Here is a 20,808-nt window from a genome sequence, read left to right as displayed (position 1 = left end):
TTTTTTTCTTGTAAAAAGCGGGCTTTTTTGATACCTCTTTACATTTTTTAATAAATTAGATACTATTCTGTTATAAAACATTCGTCTACGAATTTCAATAAATTGATTTCTCCTTCTATTGCTATAGACAATATCATCTCCTTCTACAGGTCTAACATTTTTGGAGGGACACAATTTCCTCTTTCTAATTAGAGGTGTCTTATTCTTCTTTGAAACAACACCTTTTATTTTTTGACATTTCAATAAGTTCCTAAGAAAATTCTTAGTTTGCTTACCAGGAGCATTAGTTTTTTTCACTGAAGATTTTGTTTTGGATGAGTCTTGTATTTTTCTTTCCTTAGACCTTAAATCTTTTTTGTATTTTTTTGACGTCTTTCTTTTGATGGCATATTCTTTTATCTTTCTATAGATGATTATAATCTGTGGTAAAGAAAAAATAACATATTATAGACCACTACAAACATATTACATAGCAATTACAATAAGTAAACAATATAAACACTAGTTTACAACATAAGGCTGATTTACATTACATGTGCTGTGCTTTGTGTCAAAATCGATTTACTATGTAAAATGTTTTCTGGTAAAATGTCTGGCTTTAAAATTTTTGTCAAAGATCACACTGAGTGTGAAATAAGGAATTACATTTTCAAACTTTTCAATAATGTCACCTGTGCCTTCAAACAGTTTGTCTCTTTTAGCTTACAAGGTACTCTGTGTCTGTGTCTCATATCACTATGCACGTGCATAATCTCTCTTTTTATGTGTGTCATTTCTCTCTTTGTATTTGTGTCATGACATGTGTCTCATGTGCCTAAGATCACACTGTGAGTCAAGCTTGATTTTAAATGGATCTGGGTGAATAATTTGCTTAGTACATGTACTAGTAGGAAATCTTAGGCAGCATGTCTGTTAGGCCTCTTACTTCTGAAATAGGCTCAACGCTGTGCAATCTAGATCCAGGGTATGTTATATATGTTTTATATATATAAGCAAGACATAACATTAATTTCCCATTACATGTAACATCCTGGTCATGTGCCGAAGATCACACTGTGAGTGAAGCTTGATTCATCCATCAGTGTGATCTTAGGCACATGATCAGGATGTTACATGTAATCTACCATGTCTTTAAAAAACATGTACTTCCATATTTTTAAAGACATCAACTAAGCATATTATTCACCCAGATCCATTTAAAATCAAGCTTCACTCACAGTGTGATCTTAGGCACATGGCCAGGATGGTACATATAATCTACCATGTCTGTTTCTGCAAGCAGTATGTGTGTCTCTGCTCATTTTATTTCACTGTCTCTACTGGCAAAAAACAGGCCACCTATATATAAGCAAGACATAACATTAATTTCTCATTACATGTAACATCCTGGTCAAGTGCCTAAGATCACACTGTGACTGAAGCTTGATTCACCCATCAGTGTGATCTTAGGCACATGACCAGGATGATACATGTAATCTACCATGTCTTTAAAAAACATGTACTTCCATATTTTTAAAGACATCAACTAAGCATATTATTCACCCACATCCATTTAAAATCAAGCTTGACTCACAGTGTGATCTTAGGCACATGACCAGGATGGTACATATAATCTACCATGTCTGTCTCTGCAAGCAGTATGTGTGTCTCTGCTCATATTATTTCACTGTGTCTACAGGCAAAAAACAGTCCACCTATATATAAGCAAGACATAACATTTATTTCTCATTACATGTAACATCCTAGTCATGTGCCTAAGTTTAGACTGTGAGTGAAGCTTGATTCACCCATCAGTGTGATCTTAGGCACATGATCAGGATGTTACATGTAATCTACCATGTCTTTAAAAAACATGTACTTCCATATTTTTAAAGACATCAACTAAGCATATTATTCACCCACATCCATTTAAAATCAAGCTTGACTCACAGTGTGATCTTAGGCACATGACCAGGATGTTACATATAATCTACCATGTCTGTCTCTGCAAGCAGTATGTGTGTCTCTGCTCATATTATTTCACTGTGTCTACAGGCAAAAAACAGGCCACCTTATATATAAGCAAGACATAACATTTATTTCTCATTACATGTAACATCCTGGTCATGTGCCCAAGTTTACACTGTGAGTGAAGCTTGATTCACCCATCAGTGTGATCTTAGGCACATGACCAGGATGTTACATGTAATCTACCATGTCTTTAAAAAACATGTACTTCCATATTTTTAAAGACATCAACTAAGCATATTATTCACCCACATCCATTTAAAATCAAGCTTGACTCACAGTGTGATCTTAGGCACATGACCAGGATGTTACAAATAATATACCATGCCTGTCTCTGCAAGCAGTATGTCTGTCTCTGCTCATATTATTTCACTGTGTCTACAGGCAAAAAATAGGCCACCTATATATAAGCAAGACATAACATTTATTTCTCATTACATGTAACATCCTGGTCATGTGCCTAAGTTTACACTATGAGTGACGCTTGATTCATCCATCTGTGTGATCTTAGACACATGACCAGGATGTTACATGTAATCTACCATGTCTTTAAAAAACATGTACTTCCATATGTTTAAAGACATCAACTAAGCATATTATTCACCCAGATCCATTTAAAATCAAGCTTGACTCACAGTGTGATCTTAGGCACATGACAAGGATGTTACATATAATCTACCATGTCTGGGTCTGCAAGCAGTATGTGTGTCTCTGCTCATATTATTTCACTGTCTATACAGGCAAAAAACAGGCCACCTATATATAAGCAAGACATAACATTTATTTTTCATTACATGTAACATCCTGTTCATGTGCCTAAGATCACATTGTGAGTGAAGCTTGATTCATCCATCAGTGTGATCTTAGGCACATGACCAGGATGTTACATGTAATCTACCATGTCTTTAAAAAACATGTACTTCCATATTTTTAAAGACATCAACTAAGCATATTATTCACCCAGATCCATTTAAAATCAAGCTTGCCTCACAGAGTGATCTTAGGCACATAAGACGCATGTCATGACACACACACAAAAAGAGAAATGACACACAGAAAAAGAGAGATTATACACGTGCAAAGTGACATGAGACACAGGCACAGAGTACCTTTTAACCTAAGAGAGGCAAACTGTTAGAAGGCACAGGTGACAATATTGAAAAATGTGAAAATATAATTCCTTATTTCCTTGACCAAAGTTTAAAAGCCTACCTTTTTACTAGAAAACATTTTCTATAGTAAATTGTTTTTCACACAAAGCACAGCCCATTTCAATGACCACTACAAAGCAAAGCAGAAACCTAACTCATTTCCAAAATACATTTCCAATATGCACCATACAATTTTTAAACATCATTACAAAATAAATGACATACAATGCACGAATAAAGAAGCACAATATGCTTCTTAATCTTCCCTATACTGCATACAGCAGTGTATCTTCATTAAATGAATGATATATCAGATAACACACAGGCACAGAGTAAAGTGAGACACAAGCAAAGAATACCCTTTAAGCTAATTGAGGCAAACTGTTAGAAGGCACAGGGGACATTATTGAAAAATGTGAAAATGTTTTCTCTTATTTCAAACAGACACTCAGTGTGATCCTTCACCAAAATTTAAAAAACAGACTTTTTACCAGAAAACATTTTCCATAGTAAATCGTTTTTGACACAAAGAACAGCTCATTTAAATGACCACTACAAAAACAAAGCAGACACCTAACTCATTTTCAAAATACATTTCCAATATGCACCATTCTATTTTTAAACAGCATTACAAAAAACATGACACAAAATGCAAGAATAAAGAAGCACAATATGCTTCTTAATCTTCCCCATAGTGCATACAGCAGTCTATCTTTATTAAAAGAATCATTACTCATCTTTAAAAATGCTTTGAAAGATGTAGAACAGTGTCAGTCACACACAACAGATTTTCTGAAGCAGAATCTCTTAATAATGCTTCTGTCACTGGAGCCTCAGAAAAATGGCACAGAATATTTCTCAATACAGACCCATATTCTTGTACATAACCAGTCAAAATTCTCCCCACACATATTCAAAACCAAACTGCACATTTTAATTGGTTGTACATTTGAACACTTTGAAACTCACATAATATTCACCAATCCCCCCAGTGCTCATTCACCCTGTTACCATGGTAACTCCCTCCTAACCCAGCACACAGTTGAAAGGTTCATCATACTATGTTGCAAAAGAATCCAGCAAGGGTGTTTGACCGCTCAATGTACTAGCTAATCATGTGCAATGTTTCTTTAAATGACTTTTTCTCAACCATTAACAAGACTTCTTAAAAAAAAAAACATGCACCCTAATTTTCAGTGGTGAATTTCAAGAAAGCACCAATTATTTCTTGTTTTTCAAGTGCACTGAATCTCAACCACTTTTTTTCATAATTCCTACTTTGAAACTGCCATTTCATTTCCACGACTCATCTGAATATAAGCACATCTACCTTTTAGATGCCAAAAGTCTGGTTTGTGGGTCATAGCTATGTCTTCTGGAGTGAAAAATCTACCACACCCTGACCTCATAATTGTGCACTGTGGTGGAAATGACCTAGGCACTTTGACTGGGGTAGGTCTGGAAATGCTTTTAAAGGACATCTTTGGGCAATTGATGTCACTTTTTCCAAAAACTGCCTTGGTATTTTCTAATATATGCCAAAGGCAAAAATGGAACTGGTCCAACCAATTTTGTACACAGATTGAGAAAGCAAGGAACATGTAAATAAAACTGTTTCTGCTTTCCTCAAAGACTATGGTATGGGTTCCATTTACCACAACAACTTGCGTTACAACATGGTGTACATTTTACAGATGAGGGGAATAGAGTCTTCCTCTTCAATTTGAGACTCTGCATTGGTACCTAATTGTAGGTACAAAAAACACCCACATAACACAACAGCTCTTTTCAGAGCTACCCTACCTCTAAGCACCTTAAATTATTTTTTTACTCTATTTTTTTACACTGTTTTTCCCCGTGGTGCGCTCAGGGTGCACATACCGGAGAGCGCACCTGGGAACGCACCCAGCGCTTACCCCGCGAAAATTTAAAAAAAAATAGTTTTTTTGCCCTTCAGGTTCCTTCTAGGCCCCCCTCAAAAAACCTAGGGGGTCAGGGGGGGTCTACCCTGCCCCCTTTTAATTATTTCCCCCTTTTTTTTCACCTCAGGTGTCTCGATTTTACCGAGACACAAGATGGCGGACTATTTATAATGTTGTCAGGCACCCGAGACCAATCAGCTTTCCGCTCGCGCACTCCCATAGCACGCCGGGTGCGCTCCCCGGTACGCGTACCGGTCAGCGCTCGGAGCGCGCCTATAGATATATATGTGTTTTTGAAGTTGCTTTTCATAAAAACCACTGGAGCAATTTTAAACAAATATGGAAAAGGCCCTACTACATACCAGTGCCTATCATTTTGCCAACTTTGGTGTAATTCCATTCAGCCGTTCGGGCTGTAGCCGTGTCTAAATGTCCTATGGAAAATTGCATGGGGAAAACACATTTGAAAGTATTGAAATTTAGAACCAATCAAAATATTACTTTCGTTTTGAATTTGTGTGTGATGAAGTATGATTGGTTATGTATATGTCTTAAATGAGAGGAAAACACGGCCATTTTGTGATACTCCTGTCTGAGGTACTTTTGAGAGGAATTTTGGGTGCTCAATTTCTGGACTTTGAATTACACAGTATTAACTCTTCTACTTTCAAAAAGGTGAGTTGTTAATTTGTAAGGGGAACTATGTTGTACACTTTAAGATAATTTGGAAAATGTTTTCTGTTAGTTATTTACAGTCCTTCTGTTATAATTATGGATTAAGATAGGCTTCATCACATGCAGTGCTTTATATTTCTAGTTCCTGCCTGATACTATACACTGCCCAATTAATTTTAAAGAAGTAAATACTTGATTAAGCTACTTTTATATTATGTATTACTAAAAACAATAAATGAAAGTGATTACTTTTTTCTGCAATTTACAGCAAGAAATTTGAAATTAAAATGGATCAGAATGAGGAGACCAAGGAAATTTCTTTTGAAATTTCAACTACATTTATTGAAATTCAAAATGTCACGGATATCGACAGCACCATTTTATCACAAGGAGGAGATGACATAAATAATTTTTGGGATGAATCTCTTGACGAAGAATTAATCGAATGTTTGGATACAATAGAATTCCAACAATCATCATGGCACACTTATAATGAGGACATTCCTGATCATATGATTGAAGAGGAAATTCCAGATGAGGACATGCTACAAGTTCTATTAAATTATGAAAATTCTGAACAATAAATTAATATTTACAAATTAAAAATTAGTTGACATATTTTCGTTTTTATTTTTAATTTATGAGATAGTAGCGAAGTGATTGTTGTGAAGTGAATTTTAGACTCTGCATCGTACCTACTTGTAGGTACTTAAATCACCCACATAACACAACAGCTCTTTTTAGAGCTACCCTACCTCTAAGCAATCCAAATTCATATTTTACACTATTTTCTTTCAATGTTTTTCACTGTGGTACGCTCTGGGTGAGCGTACCAGTGAGCTTACATGGGAACGCACACAGGGCTTAACCCGCGAAAATTGGGAAAAAAAAAGGTTTTTTGCCCTTCAGGGTCCTTCTAGGCTCCCCTGAGAAAACCTAGGAGGTCAGGGGGTGTGTACCCTGCCCCCTTTTAATCATTTCCCCCTTTTTTTGTCACCGCTTGTGTCTCGATTCTACCGAGACACAAGATGGTGGACTCTCCGGACTGTTTAGAATGTCGACAGCCAATCAGCTTTCTGCTCGCGCACTCCCGTAGCGCGCCTGGTGCGCTCCCCAGTACGCGTACCGGTGAGTGCTCGGAGTGCGCCTATAGATATATATGTGTTTTTGAAGTTAATTTTAGAAAAAACCACTGGAGCAATTTTCACCAAATATAGCAAAGGCACATCTGCGTACCAGTCCCTACAATTTTGCAAAGTTTGGCGTAATTCCGTTCAGCGGTTCGGGCTGTAGCCGTGTCAGAACGTCCTATAGAAATTAACATGGGGAAAACACGTTTTGGGACCCCCTTTTTTCTCAGCCCCCATTTCACGAACCCCCCCGAAACTTTCAGGGAAGGAGCAGAGCGGAGCGGGCCAGAATTTTCGAAAATTACACGCAAATTCCTCAACCGGCGCCAGAGTTATTCCCAACAGAATGTTGCGGATTGCCTATGGTAGCTAGGTCCTAACTATAACTACCTACTGGTGACCGCCAGTAGGTAATATATATATATCTATTACCTACTAGCGGTCGCCAGTAGGTAGTTATAGTTAGGACCTAGTTTCCATAGGAAATCCGCAACATTCTATTGGGAATAACTTTAGCCCTGGTGGACGAATGTTTGCGAATTTCTCAAAGAAGATGGCTAGGTCCGCTGCGCTCATTCTGTGAAAGTTTTGGGGGGATTGGTGAAGTGGGGGCTGAGATAAAAGGGGGGTCCCAAAACGTGTTTTTCCCATGTTATTTTCCATAGGACGTTTAGACACGGCTACAGCTCGAACGGCTGAATGGATTTATAAGAAATTTGGTAGAAAGGTAGAGTGTGGGTCGCAGATCACGCTTTTGTTTAAATGGTGTAAATCCGTTAAGTAGTTGCTGAGAAAATTAAAGTTGAAATCAGTTATATATCTGTAAGCGAGCACGGGTGCGCGCACCTATGCGGGTGTGCGCGAGCGGCATTGTGATTTGCTGTTTAACGTCTGTCAACATTCGATTCGGAGGAAATCAGGAAGTGTTGTCCGCCATTTTGTTAGTGCGAGTGAATATATAATACAGAACAAAGGGTTAGTACATGGAAAGGGGAGAAGGTAGAGATTGTCTGGCTGGGTAGGTTTTCTAAGGGGGTACAGTATGGACCCTGAACGCGAAAATACTATTTTTTTTTGGGAGAAAACATTTGCGGGGTGCATGCATTCGGTCGCGCACCCCTATTTACAAGACTGTGAAAAACTATAGTGGTGACAACGGAAAGGGAGCAGGGTGGAGAGTGTTTGATTTCGTAGGTTTCTTGAGGGGTTTATTAAGGATGACGAAAGTGTAAAAGTAGCTTTTTTTCGCAAATAAATTACGAGGTGCGCACACTCGGTCGCGCACGGCGATCAAAAAACATAAGGAAAGATGGAGATAAATTACAAGTTTGAGTGTTTAGATCTAAGGTGGCTCTTAAAAGAGCCCTTGTGTTAATTGAGTTTTTGCTGAACTTATAAGTAAGTTCCGATGCAGAGTCTCATGTTACAGAGGAAAATTCTATTTCCCTCATCCGTGAAATGAACACCATCTCTCCGATAGATGCCTTCCATGTTGAAACGTAGGTTGTTGTTGTATATAGAACCCATGTTATATTCTCTGAGGAAAGCAGAAACAGATTTATTTACATGTTTCCTTGCTTTCTCAATCTGTGGACAACGTTCATTGGACCAATTCCATTTTTGTCTTTGGCATATATTTGAATACACCAAAACAGTTCGAGGAAAAAGTGACATCAATTGACGAAAGGTGTCTTTTAGAAGCATTTCCAGACCTACCCCTGTTAATGTGCCTACATCATTGCCACCACAGTGCACAATTATCAGGTTAGGTTCAGGGAGATGCATAAAAGTTTTCACCAATGGTATCAATTGGTGACATCTTAATCCTCTTTGGCCAATCCACGTAATCTGCACATTTGGTAAGTCAAGGTTACAAATTTGTCTGTTTGCAGCATATTTTTCACTCCAGTGAATATAACTGTGTCCTACAAGCCAAACCTTCATTTTCAAGGTAGATGCAGTAGTACTCCGATGGTTTCATGAAGTGGAATGGCAAGTAGATGGTGAAAGTCACGATAAAAAAAGTGTGTGAGGTTTGGTGTTAAAGGAAAACTGAACATGATTGGTTAATTGATATACTTCAAGATTGAAGACTACGCTGTATGTTATAGTTTTATTATAAACAAATCTTCTATTGGTCGTGGAAAATAAAGAAATGTAAAACAAGAGTGGATAGGCAGGTGTGTTTGGAGGGAAATTATCCTTTTTGCTTGGATTTAGAACGTTGAGATATGAACTTTTGACCTGTGCCTTCAGCTAGGTGCAGATTGAGCTGTTACCATGGTAACAGCCAGAGAAGGCAGAGGGTGAAGGGTGACCGTTATGTGACTTTGAAAATATTGAAAGGATAACCAACTGAAATGTTAATTTGAATATGAAATTGTGCGGGAACAAATATGATTGGTTGAGGAGACATATATGAGTGTGTATTGACAGAAAATCTATGCCATTATTCTTTGGTTGCAGTGATAGAAGTATTATTGAGAGCTCCGTCAAAGGGCTATCGTTTTACAACTATCATTGTTCTACATCACCGCGGGGATGGGCCTTGGCGCGTGGTGTCGCCCCCGGGCTATTTGCACAACGGTCCTCCACCCCTAGGCCGCCACCTATGCTACCTCGACAGGAACAGCGTCATGCATTTGGATCGATGTTGCAGCAGGCTGCCATGTAAATAGTTATTTAATAAAACATTTTACCCTGTTACTTTGCTGGTGTGTTGTATATATTTATAATATTTGCATAGGGTTTGTCGTTATTTTGGGCGGGGTGGGCGGCGGAGCCGAGCTAACTTCTCTTATTTAGTCAGCACATAAATGGACTTACTGGTGCGCATTATTTTGGGTGTACATTTGGAATATCGGTTGGGGTCGGGTTCGTCGTACTGAAATAACCCTTCAGGTTTCTGGTGTAGGCTACTCTCCCATTCACTAGCTCCAGAGAGAGTCGTTCCTAAGTAAGGAAAGTGCTATATTTGTTGTTGTAAAGCTTTTATTCGACATTTTGTCATAAATCCAACAATTTAAAATACATTCGTATACATGATTTCTTAAAAGCAAGTATCAGTTTAAAAAAAAATAACAGAAAAAGAAAACAATATATACATAGATCAAGTCCCAGACAACATCACAATCTATTTACAATTTGCGTGAGGATACATTAGCTATTATATAGTTTAACATATAATTAGAATAGTCTTCCAGTTAGAATTGGTTACAAGACCGAATATTAAAAGAAATTATAAACATAATATAAATAGATAAAATGCCAGTATAAAAGATTAATATACTATATTTTTAGACCATGTTTCTTCCTAATCAAGCAGACACTATAAAGATATCTACTGACTCCAAAGGTAATCAGCTGAGAAGTTGAGGATCTGAGTAGTCTTTCAGCCTCACTGAACGATCTTATGCCCAGATTTTTACAAAGAGGTTTTATCCATTTCGTACGTTGTATTTTGTAAAGAGGACAAAAGAAAAGAATGTGGGCCTCATCTTCTTTTTGCATCAATTCGCACAACTTACAATATGAGTCAGTCCCCTTAGAGTTACCCCACCGACTGGTATTTGCATTTATCTGTAAAACACCATATCTATATTGAAGATATACGGTTTTAGCCAATGGTGGTTCAACTTCATCCATGAATTGTTCAAATATGGGGGTATCCTTAAATTGCAGAAACTTTTGTGTCAACGAGCCAGTGCCAAGTTCATATACTCTACTGGACATGTAGTACCAATAAGCAATTTTTACCTGTTCTTTGGAGTTAGTTTGCAAAGCAGTTAGATTTTTCCAAAAGTGTGAGAGACCAATTTTTGTAAACCAAGTGGATATATGTCTAAACCACTTGATTGAGTTGAATGTGTCCAATTCCCTAATTTCCAATAAACCAGCTCTATAGTCAGCGAGTTCAGGGGTGGACCACAATCTCACCCAATAGAGTAGTGGCCTCAACCAACATAAAAGATCTGTGCGTTTTAGGTTGATGTCTAGGTAAACAGGCACCAAAGGCGTTCTTTGTGGTAGTCTTAATAGGCGCCTAAAGAACGCGTTCTCGTCAGTATCAAATATCTTATTTGAGTAAGGCCCCCATATCTCAGCCCCATACAGGGCTGCAGATTGTGCTTTTGCTTTAAACACTTCAATCGCAGGTGTTATTGCTTTTGAAGTACTCCCTCCATGAATTTTTAAAATAGGTAGAGAGTTGTGTTTAAATGTCAGCCTACTTTTTTCTAGTTGTTTTTTCCAAGATATTTTATAATCAAGCCTGATACCAAGATAGTCAAAAAATTCCACATACTCTAGCTTAGTATTATTTAATGCCAAATTCTTCTTAAAAGTTTTTGGTGGGTTAATGGCCATATACTTAGTTTTAAGAGAGTTGATTTCTAACCCCTTTAGCATACAATAACTATTGAATTGATTTATTAAATTTTGTAATCCCTTGGGTGTTTGTGATATTAAAATGGTGTCATCCGCAAATAACAGTGCTGTAATTGCCTCATTGCATAATTTCGGGGGAATCGTGGTTACATTGTGCCAGAAAGGGGGGAATATCGTTTACAAATAAAGAGAAAAGGGTCGGGCCAGCACGCACCCTTGTCGTACCCCCTTTTGACCGGAATTGCTTGAGTGAGTTCACCATTTCTTCCCCACCTTACTTTTGCAAAATTATCAGTGTGGAGTTTTATGAGGTTAGACAGCAATTCAACCGGGACACCCATTTTCCTTAGGGTATCCCATTATAGGGAACGGGGGACAAGGTCAAACGCTGAGCGTAAATCCATGAAAGCAACATATAGACTACATTTCTTAATTTTAACGTATTTCCAGCAAATACACATGAACCTGTACACTTGGTCCATGGTGCTTGTCTTGATTCTAAAACCTGCTTGATATTTTGAAAGGATTTTGGCTTCCTCTATCCAATCTAAAAGTCTGTTTAAAATATGCCTGGCGAAAATATTTTGTAAAATATCAATTAAACTTATCGGTCTGTAGTTACCTGGATTATAGCGGTCCCCTTTTTTGTATATGGTAACTATTTCCGCACCTTTCCATGTCTCGGGGATCGGAGTTCCCAGAAAAATAGAATTGCACAAAAAAATTATATAGGGGCACCATACTTCAGTGTTATGAGCGAATAGGTCCCCTGGTAATTTGTCTGGGCCTGGGGCTTTGCCCGCCTTAATTGCCTTTATAGCGTTCAAGGTCTCTTCAATGCTAAATTTAAGAGGGCTACTACAAGAGGGAGGAGATTCTTGTTTATTTTGGTCTGGGGACCCCCCTGCCAAGTCATATAATTTAACAAAGTGATCATACCAAGTTTTTTCATCCAGGAAAAAATCCCTATTGGAGCTACCCATTTTGTTATTTTTTGTTATTAAGCTCCAGAAGGTACTTTGATCATGCTTCCTAGCAGCATTTAGGAGATCATCCCAGATCGAGTCATCCCATTCCTTTTTAGCGCTTGAGAGAAGTCTTTTATAATCGTATCTACACTCTCTTACCCTTTCCTGATCTTTAGATTTGACGGCATTAATTAGATTACTTTTTGCTAGACGACACTGCTTATTATACCACGGTGTCTCTAACTCCAATTGCCTTCTTGTGCTACCTTTCTCATTACAACATGTTCTGCTCAGGAGGGGAGTTAATGCCTCAACTAAATGGTAGTGCATTTTGAGGACTTCATAAGAACCCAGGCTCAGATTATCATATAAGGGGATGATGTCCGAGAAGGTATTGTAAATACCCATGAGTGTATCTTTTTTTGCTAATATGTGTGGCCACTTTACAGCTCTTCTGTTGTTAGATACCTCAACCTCTCCCACCTCTCTGATAGATTCAGTTGCACCGTCAGGTATTAAAAATGGATAAGAGGGTAGCCCCAATTGCAAAGGGAGATGGTCACTTTCTGGTCTTTCCACGACCTTAAAGGTTAACAACAGATGCCACAAGTTTGTTGTAATCAGGATAAAGTCAATTAATGATTTACAGGTCCCCTTACTATACGTATAATTTGCAGGTTTATCAGGGTCCAGCCGACCGTTACATGCCCTTAAATTGTTTGATATAGTCAATTCAAAGATCTGCATAGCTGCCACCGTGCTTTTGGCTGGTTTTAGTCTATCTAGGGAAGGGATGTCATTAGCCCTATCTTCATTTTCCATTAAGTTTTCGAGCCCCTGCACAGGCTCGAATTGGCAGTTAAAATCCCCACCTATAATGATTTTGGAGTTTGCCTCTAGTTTGCACAAGTACAAGCTCAGTTGTTCTACAAGCATTGATTCCTTATTTTGGGGGTTAGGTCTATTATAAATATTTATCAAGTAAATGTCCCCCATGTTATTCGTAGTCATTTTTACTCCAAGCAAATCATTCGAATCAAGGAACAAGGGTGAGACAGCAACATTCAGGGATATTCTTATCCAGATCAATAAACCCCCTGAGGGTCTACCTCTTACAGATGCAATTGCCCCACAATGAAATGTTTTATAACCAAGTCTGTGAACCGCATTAATTGCCCATGTTTCCTATAAGAGTATGATATCATGCTCCTCCAGGAAAGAACTCCAATTCCTGTCACCAAGATTCCTAGTCAATCCTGCAATGTTCCATGACAAAATGTTTATGTCTTGTTTTAATGTGCATTGTGCTAAGTCACTGGGGGGCGTATTGCATACATTTTGTGTTTCCCCCTCATTTGGACCATCTAAAAACTCACCAGCGGGTATCATTTCTTGAACCTCCTCATGTACCAATAATGGCCAGTTTTGATCCTGTGCAGTACAAGTATCATCTACATCCCTCTCTTGATGGTCTCTGAGAGCACTTTCAGGCAACATTTCGATCCGTGTAATTTTTAATGGGTCAGTCGCAGGGAGCTTTACACTAGATCCTAGACTTTGTCTTGCACACGGATCCTTTGGGTGGTCACTGAACATGGGGGAAAGGATTCCACAGTTTATACACTCTCCTTCTTGTCATTGCCCCCACCATGACCAATTTTTGTCCGTATCCGAGTTCAGTGGGTACATTCTGCTAACAGGAGTTGCGGGATCAAGAAACGAATACCTGTTGTTCGTCGACCCTGACCAGGGTAAATCTCTATTGTCATGTATACGTTGGTTTGGGTAAAAATAACTAAGATCACAAGTTCCAATTCCTAGTTGGCCTCTCCGTTGATTCTGGCTGTACACAAGATGTGCTACTGAAGGATCTTTAAAATTAACCAATATGCAGTCCCCTATTATATCTTTTGGTCTAGTTCCCAACGAGCTAACTCTTCGAACTTGTATAACCTGGCAGTTGGTGGTGTGTGGCAGAGGTCTATTTTCCCTCAGCCAATACAGTGTCTTATTTTTCAGTTCATTGTAGGACTCCCTTTTGTTGGGTTTTAGAGGGGGGACGCCAGTAAGCACTGCCACATACGGTTGACACCCCGGAAGAAGATCTGCATTTGGAACTTTTTTGGGCACTAATTTGCCTATGTTACGGTCAATAAGTGAATCAATATTATTGGGGCCATTGTTGGTTATACAAACAGGAGTGACTATCCCATCAACATGCTTTGATGGCACCAAGGTTTGAGAAGTGGTTGTAGTAGGTGCCAGTTTTCGTTTTCGTGGCGCCGGTTTTGGTGGAACAACCAATTGTGTGCCTCCATTAATTGGTTGCGCCTTGGGTGGTACTACTTGGGATCCTCTTGATACAACATTGACCCTATTCTGATCTGTCGCCTTATCTTTGCTAAGTGGTTGTGTTTGTTGTGATGGTTTAGGAACCACTGGGCTGATATCTCCCCTTATAGTATCAACTCCAATCTTGGAGTGAAGTTTTACCAATGTTTTTAGGGCAAAAAAGTTGTCCAATGAGCTTTGCTCAAATTTGTCTAGGCGTTCCGAGAGCCCTTTCAGTCTCTCGGTTACCGGTAGTAGCAGGGTTGTCATGAGCAGTTGGATTTGTTCAATCAAAGGAATAGCTACAGGTGGGTCTTTTGGGCAGTTCGCCAGTTCGTTGTCCTGCGCTTGACGGGCTAAACCGATTATAAGATCACCCTCTTCTTTCTCGCTTGCTTCTATCTCTGTAAGCGTAGACTCGGGCTCTGGGGATTTACAATTAAAGCCCCTATACATATAATTCCTTCGTATTCTCTTGAGGGCCTTCAGTCTATTAGCTTTTCGAGGGGAGACCAGTCTCTTCCTTTTTCCTGTGCCACAATTTGCTTTAGGCAGGGGGGATAATGGAACTTGTCCCACTGGGGCATCGTGTATCAATATTACTGGCAAAGACGATTGGTCAGTTACTGAGGTGACTGGTCGGTTTGTTGTGTTAACCTCATCTGGGGCTCTACATGTTGTCATCAAGTCCGGGATTATTACAGATAGACCATTATCAGTTCTCGGATCGATCACACAAGGCTGCATATGGCTAGAAGTTACAGAAATCAAAGGTTCTGCCATATTAATGTTCGTTGGAGATTTGGCCTGTGCTAGTAATCCTAGAGAAGAACGCTTATTTGCGAGGTGTTCCAGTGATAGTCTACGTTCTGCTAAGATAATTTCCTTTTCAACGACAGAGACAGCGCGAGTTATGAAATTGTCCATGGTGCCTATCATAGAATGTCCCCCTCGCTTTGAACATCTGCCTGAGCGAGTAGCCATTGGGGAATAGGCTGACATATGGAACTTGCAAGACAATAAATAAATATCGGTGCTGAAAACCCAGTGTAATAATAGCTAATATTACCATACAGTATTTTTTAGGGGGGTGGCCCGTCCCGGCCCCAACTGGCCCCGGACGGCCACAGACGGCCCGCCCTTTGCCCGGGCTTCGCCCCGGGCGTCCCGCTAGTCGAGCCGTGCCCGATGATATACGTGTGGGGCGACGGTGGGAGGGGCACGCAGGAGGGCGCTGACCGGATGTTGCGTGGTCGAGCAGGGACTCCTGGGATAGTGAGTCCCTGCCGCGCTGCTCCCCTGCAGCCTCTCTCAGCCCCACTGATGTTGGTACAACAAGAACACGGCGGCCAGGCAGCAAACAGCATTGGTGGGTCCTCCCACGAAGCGGCTCCCGCGGAGCGGGAGCGGCGAGCAGTTGAAGGTAGGGAGGGGGGGCACAACAGCAAACAGTTCCCCGCAGCGTCTCCGTAGGGCACAAAAGGGTCACACCTGACCACGCTCCAACTTCCCTTTTAGCCGGCTTGTTGGTGTGGGCGGGGCACGCAGGGGGGCGCTGACCGGATGTTGCGTGGTCGAGTAGGGACTCCTGGGATAGTGAGTCCCTGCCGCGCTGCTCCCCTGCAGCCTCTCTCAGCCCCACTGATCTTGGTACAACAACAACACGGCGGCCAGGCAGCAAACAGCGTTGGTGGGTCCTCCCACGAAGCGGCTCCCGCGGAGCGGGAGCGGCGAGCAGTTGAAGGTAGGGAGGGGGGGCACAACAGCAAACAGTTCCCCGCAGCGTCTCCGTAGGGCACAAAAAGGTCGCACCTGACCACGCTCCAACTTCCCTTTTAGCCGGCTAGTTGGTGTGGGCGGGGCACGCAGGGGGGCGCTGACTGGATGTTGCGTGGTCGAGCAGGGACTCCTGGGATAGTGAGTCCCTGCCGCGCTGCTCCCCTGCAGCCTCTCTCAGCCCCACTGATGTTGGTACAACAAGAACACGGCGGCCAGGCAGCAAACAGCGTTGGTGGGTCCTCCCACGAAGCGGCTCCCGCGGAGCGGGAGCGGCGAGCAGTTGAAGGTAGGGAGGGGGGGCACAACAGCAAACAGTTCCCCGCAGCGTCTCCGTAGGGCACAAAATGGTTACACCTGACCACGCTCCAACTTCCCTTTTAGCCGGCTTGTTGGTGTGGGCGGGGCACGCAGGGGGGCGCGCACCGGATGTTGCGTGGTCGAGCAGGGACTCCTGGGATAGTGAGTCCCTGCCGCGCTGCTCCCCTGCAGCCTCTCTCAGCCCCACTGATGTTGGTACAACAAGAACACGGCGGCCAGGCAGCAAACAGCGTTGGTGGGTCCTCCCACGAAGCGGCTCCCACGGAGCGGGAGCGGCGAGCAGTTGAAGGTAGGGAGGGGGGGCACAACAGCAAACAGTTCCCCGCAGCGTCTCCGTAGGGCACAAAAAGGTCGCACCCGACCATGCTCCAACTTCCCTTTTAGCCGGCTAGTTGGTGTGGGCGGGGCACGCAGGGGGGCGCTGACTGGATGTTGCGTGGTGGAGCAGGGACTCCTGGGATAGTGAGTCCCTGCCGTGCTGCTCCCCTGCAGCCTCTCTCAGCCCCACTGATGTTGGTACAACAAGAACACGGCGGCCAGGCAGCAAACAGCGTTGGTGGGTCCTCCCACGAAGCGGCTCCCGCGGAGCGGGAGCGGCGAGCAGTTGAAGGTAGGGAGGGGGGGCACAACAGCAAACAGTTCCCCGCAGCGTCTCCTTAGGGCACAAAAGGTCACATCTGACCACGCTCCAACTTCCCTTTTAGCCGGCTTGTTGGTGTGGGCGGGGCACGCAGGGGGGCGCTGACCGGATGTTGCGTGGTCGAGCAGGGACTCCTGGGATAGTGAGTCCCTGCCGCGCTGCTCCCCTGCAGCCTCTCTCAGCCCCACTGATGTTGGTACAACAAGAACACGGCGGCCAGGCAGCAAACAGCGTTGGTGGGTCCTCCCACGAAGCGGCTACCGCGGAGCGGGAGCGGCGAGCAGTTGAAGGTAGGGAGGGGGGGCACAACAGCAAACAGTTCCCCGCAGCGTCTCCGTAGGGCACAAAAAGGTCGCACCTGACCACGCTCCAACTTCCCTTTTAGCCGGCTTGTTGGTGTGGGCGGGGCATGCAGGGGGGCGCTGACCGGATGTTGCGTGGTCGAGCAGGGACTCCTGGGATAGTGAGTCCCTGCCGCGCTGCTCCCCTGCAGCCTCTCTCAGCCCCACTGATGTTGGTACAACAAGAACACGGCGGCCAGGCAGCAAACAGCGTTGGTGGGTCCTCCCACGAAGCGGCTCCCGCGGAGCGGGAGCGGCGAGCAGTTGAAGGTAGGGAGGGGGCACAACAGCAAACAGTTCCCCGCAGCGTCTCCGTAGGGCACAAAAGGGTCATATATTCTTTTTCGTCCTTCACATGCGGATACCATGTTCGGGCTTATTTTTCTCATTCCATTAACCGTTCGATCAACGCCTCAGTCATACAAAAAGCATTCTTTTATTGACCCAGTCGTGCGCCACACATACGCATTCATACCGTACAAATCAGGGCCCATGCGCACATTCATACCATACAATCTTTCACGCTCCCAGAGATAGCTCGTACATATAATGTACCGTCTCACAGAGCTAGCCTATTTTTCCTCGTGTGGAACACGGTGCGGTTTAGGTCTTCTCCATACTTTAGCTGAAATTCCAATGTAACCTGCAGAAAAAGAAAAGAGGGGGGGGCAGCGTTCAAAGCACATCAGCGTGCATAAACACGAAAATGTTTTTATCTACCACGTACTTGACTTATCTCTCTGAGATGCATTCCCTTGTGTCTCGGCAATGGTAGTCTGTTCATTACATAGATCGCCCGAGGGCGGTAGTACAGACCGCGCGTAGGAAAGGGTAAAAAGCCAGGGGTATAGGAGTATGTAACAAGCGAGCCATTTAATTGAAAAAAATAAACGTGACAAACGGTTGCAGGATCAGTAAAGGTTGATTTTTTCATTCGAAAGTATAACAGGATCTGTTACAATAAAATCGTCCATACGCACACCAAGGGCGAGTATCATGGGTAACATTACTTCGAAGCTTTAATAATACAATAATCAATAATGAAAAACCGACATCAATAGGGTTGTCCGTATGCCCAGTCAGTACCCTTCCCCGCCCGCCATGTGCACAAAGACCGCATACATCCCCCATAACGTCAAGGCAAAGTAACTAGAACGTCATAAGGAGTTGCAAGTCGCTCCCATACTGGCGCCATTTTGGTCGAGGCCAGGCAGGTCCTTTCAAGTGGTGTGGGACCTGCCTGGCTTGGGGAATCTTTCAAGTGATGTGACTGAGGAGCAAATTGTGGACCTCTTTAAAGACTTCAACCCACTACATGTCAAGAAATGTCAAAGCGGAATGAAATGCTTTGCATTTGTAGACTTCAGTTCGGCGAAGACCCAGCAGAATGTTATAAGTAAATGTCATGGCACGAAGTTCAGTGGGCGGTCTGTCATTGTGAAAGCTTCAATTAAGTTGAATGGCTGCAAGAGCCCCGATTATACCAGCAGCCCTGTTAATATGCCGATCTTGGAAAAAGTTCCTCTGTTGGATTGCAATGGCTGCAGTGATGGTCTTGGGAAACTGCTTCCGAAAACTCTAAAGGCCACGAAAGCTTGCTATGCTGTTTCTTTGGAAATGCGGTGCTGGGTGATGGAAGTTATTGCAGAGTTGGCAGTGGTGTTTTTTGTAGATTTTGGACGCTCTGCCACAGTCCTGGCTTCGCCATTACGAGCACTTGAAAACAAGACATTCTGGGCAATACCACCCTTGACGCAGCCCTTTATGCTACAAGATGGTGTCTTCCATACAGAAAATATTGTTGGCAGCATTTTGAAAGGAAAGATAAACGGCCGTTCTCCTAGTGAGTCTCACATTCTTACATTTATGAAGAATGTTGAAGAGTAGTATGTTGAAAATCTGAAGCCATCGTTCTACAAACTCTCAACCAGCCTTGGATGGAAAAATCCTGAAGAATGTACAAACTGAAAACCAGTTTTTGTCTGCATAGCATCAGCAGCAACACTTGAGTCAGCTTTGTGTGAAGCCGCCATCTTGATCCAATCAATACCGTCCCACCGCACACATTCAGGGACCAGGCCGCATTGCGAGGGCACCGCAGGAAGTGTCTTCAGGTCAAACGGATTGTGGGACAAGGTCCAGAATGGAAGAGTCACCAAAAGGCTAAAAGTCCCGCCGGACCCCGGGAGCCGGCCGCCTATGTCGGGGCGATCTCAGGCCACACCAGGGCAACAAGACTTGGGGAGGGGGCAGGAGCCAAGCGCCCCCTCCGAGTCCGCGCCACCACACCGCCCCTCGGGGGCGTGGAACAGTCGCCCTGTCCGGACGTGAGCCATGAAGAAGGGTACCAGCCGCCATCTTGATCCAATCAACACCGTCCCCCCGCACACATTCAGGGACCAGGCCGCATTGCGAGGGCACCGCAGGACGTGTCCCAAGGTCAAACGGATTGTGGGACAGGGTCCAGAATGGAAGAGTCACCAAAAGGCTAAAAGTCCCGCCGGACCCCGGGAGCCGGCCGCCTATGTCGGGGGCGATCTCAGGCCACACCAGGGCAACAAGACTTGAGGAGGGGGCAGGAGCCAAGCGCCCCCTAAGAGTCCGCGCCACCACACCGCCCCTCGGGGGCCTCCGTCAAGCGGCTCAGGGAGGCACCGCAGGCAGCGGTTCTTCAGATCAGTGGCTCTCACCGGCAAGGCTCCCCTCCGTCAGCAGCGATCGTTGGCGCTGTGGTTGCGGCCGGAGGCGGGTGAGACGCTGTAGCCGCAAGAGCAGGCGAAACTCAACCGGCCGAGTGAGGCACTGTGCCATAAGAGCGGGCGCAACTCAGCTGGCCGAGCGAGGCACTGTGCCGCAAGAGCAGGCGCAACTCAGCTGGCCGAGTGAAGCGCTGGGGTGCAGCTGAGGAACCTCCACCTGGGGAGGTGGGGGAGGCTCGTTCGCGCCGCCTCTCCCTCCCAGTGCACCCCACGCCGTCTCCTGGCGCAGGTATATGTGATGGTCGGACCAGGCAATAAGGGGGGGGGGTCATCAGCAAGGCATTCACCCCCCCCCACCCGTGGCTCGCTGGATGCCACCTCAGGGTGGACGAATGGGAAGGCCAGTACAACAACATCGTGGCTGTGGTGCTTCCGGGCCATCCACCCAACGACCTCTTCGG

This window comes from Lissotriton helveticus, chromosome 5_1 (genome assembly GCF_964261635.1).
Source record: "Lissotriton helveticus chromosome 5_1, aLisHel1.1, whole genome shotgun sequence".
Lineage (NCBI taxonomy): Eukaryota > Metazoa > Chordata > Amphibia > Caudata > Salamandridae > Lissotriton > Lissotriton helveticus.
Note: the sequence above shows the minus strand (reverse complement) of the source record.